Source organism: Alligator sinensis, unplaced genomic scaffold, assembly GCF_000455745.1.
Source record: "Alligator sinensis unplaced genomic scaffold, ASM45574v1 scaffold634_1, whole genome shotgun sequence".
In the NCBI taxonomy this organism is placed as follows: Eukaryota; Metazoa; Chordata; order Crocodylia; family Alligatoridae; genus Alligator; species Alligator sinensis.
The window spans coordinates 576,228-584,417 of NW_005842558.1; the positions used below are offsets into that span (position 1 = coordinate 576,228).

The following is an 8,190-nucleotide window of genomic DNA, read 5'->3' on the forward strand; positions in this document are numbered from 1 at the left end:
CAGCAGCTGTCACCGCCATAACGGGCCTCCAGGTAAGCGGCAGCGTCGCCTGCAAGCCCAAGCCCAAGCCCCTGCCCCCATCCCTCACCATGGTTGCAGAGCCTGCCACGGAGCTGTGTCCTAGCTGCATGCCAGCCTCCCTCTCCCCCTCCCTGGGGCAGCCAGCCAGGCAGCATGTGTGCGGCCTGCACATGGTGGGCACCACCACACTGTGCCCCGCATCGCTTGCCTGCAAAGCCCAGTTACAGTAGGGCACCCCTGCCCTCACCCCTGGCCATGCTCCCAGCTGTGATGTGCTGCCTGGGGCTGGCAGCACCCCCCGCTCCCTCAGTCCCCAACCATCTTCCCAGGCCTGTCCCACAGCCCGCAAACCCCACTTACCTCTTGGATCCAGGGGTGAAGGGCATGGCTCCACAGTGGCAGTGCTTGCCCGCAAAGCCCCCCCCACCCTGTGTGCAGCTGCCACCGCTGAGCCGTGCAGCTGGTTGCGGGGCATGCCACTGAATTCAAGCTCCCCATTTCACTGCCTAGCTTGGCAGCACATATGTGGCCTACACACGGTGGATGCCACTGCACTGCTGCTGCCATGCCCTGCACCGCTTGCCCACAAAGCCATGCAGGTAGCTGTGGGATGGTAGCACAGGGCGCAGTGGCAGAGTTGCGGTGGCAGCCTCCATGTGCGAACCTCCTGTCAGGCCAGCGGGCACGTGTGTGGCCCACAGAGTGGCACCCCTGCCCTCACCCCCCGGCCCTACTCCTGGGAGTGGGCACAGGGGAACACTCCCCGCCCTTCTTGATCTACCCCCCAGCACCTTTCCTTTCTCCTGCCCTGCCCTACCCCTTCCCCCACACACACTTACCTGCTGGGCTGGGTCTGCATGTCTGTGGGTGTGAGGGCTGTTGTGAGGGGCATCAGGAGGGCTGTTGAGACTGTGGGGGAGAGGGAGTGTGGGGCACCAGCAGCACTGGGAGGGCCTGTGGGGGGCCTTTAATTTTTATCACAGATTTTGGGTTTTTAATCAGAGAATCTGCAGTTTTTAATCAGAGAAAACCAGGATCCCTGGTGATGAGTCTGGGGTCATTGATGAGGGAGAGGCCTTTTCCACACTGACTCCCCCTCCCTCTGGGCTGAGCTGCACTGGGAGCAGGGATCAGTTCACCTGCAGGCAATGCATCTGCTCTAGGGGTCTGCACTGGGCCAGCTGCATTGGGCCACAGACACCCCAGACATGCAGTCTGGGATACTGCTGGCACAAGGGACTCCTTCCCATAAAGCACTATGCAGTCCCATGATGAGTTGTTACATGGAGAAGTCCCAACTCTGAATAGACAGATGAGGGATTCAAACACATCTGAGTAACTTAGGACCAGAAATCCCAACAGCTGTGAATAGGACTTCATGCCAAATCCAGTCTTAGGAAATAGCAGGAGACAGGCCCAGCTCTTGGAAAAGGGCAGGCTGAGGAGGGGTCTGTTCAGAGCATTAGTGTAAAAAATATCTTCTCCTTTCTTTTATCCCCATGACCTGCTGTGACATTTGCCCTGAGGAGGAAATTGGCCCCTACTCCCTTCCCAACATCAGGCTGAAGATGGAGACTCTGCTCCGGCTGTACCTGTCAGCCCAGAGTGATTTCTTCCCCAGGGGCTGTGAGATGCACAGACCTGCTCCAGCTGCTCCTGGGCACCCCCAACCTGTACACTGCTCCCAGAGCCCAGCCCAGAGCTCCAGGAAATGCCTGTGCCTTCTACCCCTCCTGCACTCAACAACCAGCCAGAGACAGAACCAAGCCCTGCAGCCCTGGAGCTCCCACATACTAATCTGGGTGCAGACTGGCTCAGGGCTGGCCGCATCCAGCCAGCCTGGTTCCAGGAACATCTGACCTACAAGGGCATGGTGACAGCTCTACACAGCTGGATATGTTCATGGGTGTGTGGAGTAGGACATGCCTGGTTCCCCCACAGAGCCTGCTCCACTTGGGAGACCTTGTCTGCAGTACAGAGCTGACCCAGTCAGCAAAGTCCTTTTAGAATGAATGCACTGATCCTCCTGAGCCCAGGCATGAGTCTCTCAGCTCAGGTTGAAAGCAGCTGCCTGGGTTCAGCTCTGTGTGGGTCACGGCTGGACTGGCTGCATGTCTGCAGTGTCACTACCAGAGAACTGCTGCAGAGAGCCAGTCTGGGAGCTGCCAGTTGGGTCCCTGCCTGTTGCAGGCTGGAGGGGGCTGGTGGCAGTAGGCACTGGTCTGCATTCTCGGGACACTCTCAGGCCTGGTTGAGGCCAAAGTCTGTGCTACCTGCCCTTCCTGCTGCATCAGGGAAGGAATCATTATGTCTCTTTGTGGAGGCAGAGAGCTGAAAGGACAGTAAGCACCACTGAAAGCCATGTAGAAAGGCCCAAGAAAGAGATTCCTGGGAGAAGAGAGGAATTTGCCTGGGAGATAAAGGCAAAGGAAATGTCTGGCTATGGACAGGGAGTGAGGAGGGAGGAAGGAGTGAGAGATGGGGGCAGAAAGCCTAAACATGCCAGGAGGAAGCAGCAGGCTAAGAGAGCTGCGCTGGCCATGGGGATGGAAGAGAAGGACCAGAAATCTGTGCTCTGAGTTTTAAGAATGGCTGAAAAGGCAGCTGGAAAGGGAGCAAAGGGAACAGCTTCTTGCCATAGGACCTGGCTGACATTGGGGTACTGTATCAGTTATAGTGCCCACTCTCTAGGGATTGCAGCCTGTTGGAGCACTCAGGGACTTTCCCCATTGAACACACAGGCCTAGATTTCCCTGCATCCCCTTCCCATGAGCTGATAGACATGGGAGCCTAACAATTAAACAGGAGATGGAACGGCAGTGACTGGGACTGGGATACTTGGAAAAGGAGAATTCCAGAGCACTGGCACTTTGTTGTCCAGCCCTGGTCTTGGCACTAACTCCTCTCTCCCAAAGAAGCAGATCCACTTGCTTGACCTTATTTTCCTGTTTGCAACTTCACCTACCCCACTGGAGTGAACCTGCAACTGTCTCTGGCAGGGAAATTACAGGGGAATGTTTCCCCTGCTGATCCAGACTCCCTCAGACATGTGCTGTGGAGACCACTCCAGGACTCAGAGGTTGTCTGCTCATAAGTCAGTCACATCCCCCTGTGCTATGTGTGTTACAGTGCACTCACCACAGGTATTGCTGCTGCCAATTAATCTGACGTGCTCCCATGTACTTTTGAATTTTCTTAGCATTTCCACCATCCCTAGGATGCTGAACACAGTCTTCAGTTCTGTAAAAACAGCTTTTGCTTCCTGAAGCTCTACATTCTTGCTCCTAAGAGGAACATATCCCCTGTTATTGCTCAGCCCAGCTCTTCCAAGGAGATATTCCTGCCATGCCCCAAGGAGGAATCTACTGGGAAGGGGGAAAGAGAAGACACAGCACCTGTCCAATGTCCTCTTCACATCCTAGTAAGGGAAAAAGAGGAACAATAGTGAATGGGGTGAAACCATCTGCACCAAAATTCAGTGAGTTCAGTGACTTCTCTGTTTTATGCTGTAGCAGGGCACCTGTACCAGGCCCTGTTACACACTGTATATGCCTGCTGGGTCGGAAGCAACTTAGGAATTTGCTGGTGGGACTTGGCAGTGTGGCATAGACACTGAAGACTCAGGAACTGACTCCCCGTGGCAGGCCATGATGGGAGAGGTTAAGCTGGCCAGCGCACAATCACATGCAGTGGGAGCCAACTCCTGTTGCACCTTGTGACTCCTGCCGGATATTCAAAGGGCTGCCAGCACCTTTGTTGGACCCCCAGAGAGGGGACAACATGGGTAGGCAGAATGCCATGTGAGCCACATGGAGATGCAGAGCCAGAGCTTGAGCCACAGCCCGAGCCAGGTCTGGGGCCAGAATGAGTATCAGGGATGGAAAGTCCAGCCATTGAGTGACAGCTGGAGTGATCAGACAGACCTGTGGTGAATGGAGATGGTGAGTGAGGAGAGGTGGTTGGAAGGTCCTAATGGGATCAAGGTGCATGAGTAAGAACCAAGACTGGTGAAGACAGGGTGAGCACTGTCCCAAAGAAAACTGAGTTGATAATCCAGAGAATAATAGGCTATTAACTGATTTATTATGAAGAAATTGATTGATTTGATAAGACAGTGAGTAGTGAACTAGTAATTGATAAGTGAGGAAGATAGCTGATTGGGTTGCTAACCCAGCTAATGAAGAACTATTAATTGATGGATTATGAAGACAACTGATTGAGTTGATAACTCAGGGAATAATAGACTACAATTTGATAAACTTAATTTATATGTAGTGAGAGTGTTATATTGTTTGGAGAGTGTAATGGACTACTACTTCAGGAATTAGTTCCAATTGGAAGGAATGGCAATGACCATGGATTGAACTGATGGGGAGGAATTGATGAACCACTGATTGATAAGAGAAGAAGTGGAGTGCTAACTGACCTAACCAGGAAGTGGGGCAGGTGCCTGGATAATCAACCTGATTTCCTACTGGTGATGGTGACAAATGGGTATTACCTTGGGGCAATGGACTGACTTTCTGCTACTACCTCTGTCTCAGCATTACTTTGCTCTGAACATTGGCTCAGCCACCTCCAGATGTCCTATCTTGTCCAATTCATGCCTTCTGGGGTAGTACCACAAATAAATGTGGGGCTGAAGGCCATCAGAGACAAACTGACCCAGGAGCTGGATGGTGCACGCTTTCACAGGGACTCAGACTTGTGAAACAGGACCATAAGCCTAAATCCAACTGAGTGTGGCATGGAGCAGGATGTAGGGGAGGAGGATCCCTGTAAAAAGAATCTCCACCATCCCACTATACCACTAAACCTTGGATAACACCTCACCTCCTTTTTCTTTTTCTACTATCAAAACATCAAAGCATGGCAGGAAAAAGGAGGGAACTCGAGGCAGAGGCATGACTAGGAGAGATGTTCCTGGACACATCCACTAACATATACACATCACGTGTTTTGGTGTGTGAAAATCCTTAAGTCAGCCTTTATCTGGTGCACTTGAATGCAGCCATGGGGGATGGACTGACTCTCTGCTATTATCTCTGTCTCAGCATTACTTTGCTCTGAACATTGGCTCAGCCACCTCCAGATGCCCTGTTTTGTCCATTTCATATTTAGCAACTTGACACTTTTCCAAATCAGATTTCCTTCCAGCACAAACTGGCAGATTTCCACAACGATGGAACCTCTTGCCTGCATCTTGGTTCAGTTCCCACCAATTTTAGCATCCAGGCAGAGGGGCTACTTTTTTCCAGAAGGCAGCAGCAGGGAGGGGGAGGATCAGAAGCACAGACTGACCTTTAGCAGCTCAGCAGGTGCCTGCAGGCTCTTTTTCTCTATCTCTGAGATCAGCTTGTGCAGAGAGGAGCTTTGCTCAGAGAGTTGGGCTACATTTTCCTCCAGGCTCTTCAGAGTCTCCCTCTCCTGTTCCTCCAGTCTTTGCAGAAGCAGCTGCACCTCCTCACATACAAAGCAATGCAATTTCTCACAGTTAGACTTGATTCTCTCTCTGTTGCTCTACTTTGTCCTTTCAGAACACATAGCAAAAACAAGAGTGAGGTGCGATCTTTAATTTCATATTTGCATTGGCAGAGAGAGACCATCAAGTCAGTATGTGCTTCCCTTTTTCATCAGACATGCTGTCATCAGATATACATTAGATAAATGAGATAAAGCGATGCGTTATCTAGAGAAAGGATCATGAACTGTGTTTCCACCCAGAACCAAAAGGAATGAAATTCTGACCAGAGGTTCAGGATTTGGGAACATTATAAGGGCCGTGGGATAGTGAGTAAAACAGTTTTGGTGATCAATGAACTTCCTTCCTCCAGAGGGAATCTCCACCTGCCTCTGGATTATACTTGTGAGTAAGCTACCTGAGATCTAACTAGAAATATAGCTTTTAGTAACTCTGATGCATGATCAAAGGCTACGAAGCTACCCTGTTTGCTCTATGGGATTTTTCTGATATTGCTCTACCCTGTACCCTATTCCAAACTTACTCCTTGTAACCAATAAAGTTCTCCTTTGTACCTAGCATTGAAGACTTATTGGGAGAGGGGCTAGATTATGGGGGTCCCCTTGGTTTGGCTGACTAAGCGAGACCACTATTTGTGCTTCAGACTGAGGGAAGCTCCCCAAGTTCTTTCAGTGGGTCAAATACCCTCAAGGACCACTAGGCCTCTGTTTCCCAGGGGGCACAGGTCCAAGATCAGTCCAGACTCTGGGTGATGGCAGCGTTACCCCCAGGCTTGCAAGTGTGCTCCAGGAAAGGAGTTGACTAGTCATGAGGTGCCCCCAGGGAGGCATTCAGATCCTGGAAGGTGGTTGGGTGCAGTGAGGTGGGTGGCTCAATGCAGGAGCACCTCCTACTTGCCCACCACACAGGCAAGGTTCTTTGAGTAGATGTGATAGCTTTTACTAGACCAACTGAGTTGTTGGAAAATAGTTTTTGGAAAGCTTTCAGGTGCAGTCACCCTTCTTCAGGCACAGGGAGTCTCTGCTATTTGAAGACTCCAAGAAATGAGAGAAGTTAAAAATGTGGCAGGACATTGGTGAGAATGTAAATAGCCAGAAAGTAGAAAGACAAAGATAAAGCAGAGAGGGGAGGTGGAAGAAAGCAGGGGGGGGAAAGGAAGATATTACAGTGATAGACCACAAGGTAGAAAAGGGGCTGTGAGGGTAAAAGGAAATAGTTGGAGATCAGGAAAACAGGAATGAGAGAAGCTCAAAGTGTGAGAGGATGTAGTAAAATATAAATAGGTAAAAAAGAAAAAACAAAAGGTAAAGCAGGGGAGAGAGGGGGAAGAAAGTGGGGGAGGGGAGGGGGAAGGCCAAAGGGAAACACTACAGTGGTAAATAATACAGTGTAGGAAATAGTCTCTCAATGAATATGGAAATAGTAGGAAAGCAGGGAGACAAAGGGCAGAAAAGTAAGGGAGGGGTGGGATGAAAAGGTGAGGGAAAAGAAAAACGTAAGAGGTCAGGTTTGGTGGGTACCTGATGAATTAGATGTCAGAGAGGCAATGGGTACACAGAGCCCAATGCACAGCAGCAGCCGCCTCCGCCTCATGCATAGATCTCGGGGGAGGGGGGAGTGCCCCTGGGCCTCTGCCAGGGGGCACACAGTGGTGGGAGTCCCCCCACACCCCTGGATGAGCCACTCATGCTCCAAATGTCCCACCATCCAGCCCAGCCAGGGCCCCAGTTATCCCAGTCCCTGCCTCTGCTGCACTCCCTCCCTCAATGTGGGGGCCTTGATCTGCCCACCCCCCACAAGTCATTTTCCTTCACTGAATAGGCAGACTGGTACTTGCCTGCTGTGCTGGGCAGCCAGTCATCCACAGGCTGGGCTGAGATCCTGGTTGCATGCATGCCCCTCCCCACTCCTGCTGCAGCCACCCAGAGCCTGTGGCTCAGCTGCCTTGTGGCCTTACCTACTGCCTTGCATTTGGGGGGGCTGAGCCCTGAAGCCTGGGCCTTCTGCCACCTATGCAGGTCAGTCTAACAATAACTAGAGACAGACTGCCCCTACCCAGATGCTCTCCTACACTGCTCCCTCTCTCCACACTCCTTTTCTTTCCACAGGAGAGCACGGCCACCGCACAGTCCCACAGTCCAGGGAGTGAGGCTCTCCCTGTGGACCTCAGCAATTCAGGAGAATTTGGGAGTTTCTTCCTCCTGCTGCTGCTTTCTTCTTTCCTCTAAGTCTTTCCTCCAAGCAAAAAAGCCCCCTTGGCTGAACAGGGAACTCCAGGAGAGGCTGGGGGCAAAGAAAGAGCTGTATAGGCAATGGAAGCAGGAAGCAGCCACCAAGGAGGAATATACCTCCCTGGCGCGTTATTTCAGGGAATCGGTTAGACAGGCCAAGGCAGGGCTTGAGCTCAGGCTGGCTTCAACAATCAAGGACAATAAAAAGTCCTTCCTCAGGTATATAGCGGGCAAAAGGAAAGCTCAGAGCAACATAGGGTCCCTGCAGGACAATTCGGGACAGTTGGTGGTTGATGCAGGGAAAAAAGCAGAGCTCTTCAATGAGTTCTTCGCTTCAGTATTTCTAAGTACCGATCATGCCAATTCCCCCACCTCGATCACTGACGGATGTCCAGAGGGCACCAGCCCGCCTATGGTTAGTTCTGAAATAGTTAAGGAGCTCCTGGAGGAGCTGGA

The 8,190-nt window shown here is 51.6% G+C and overlaps 1 pseudogene; it reads right to left on the minus strand.

The window, feature by feature from the left end:
• Positions 1-8,190, minus strand: part of LOC106722694 — a 26,321-nt pseudogene that overhangs the window by 3,857 nt on the left and 14,274 nt on the right.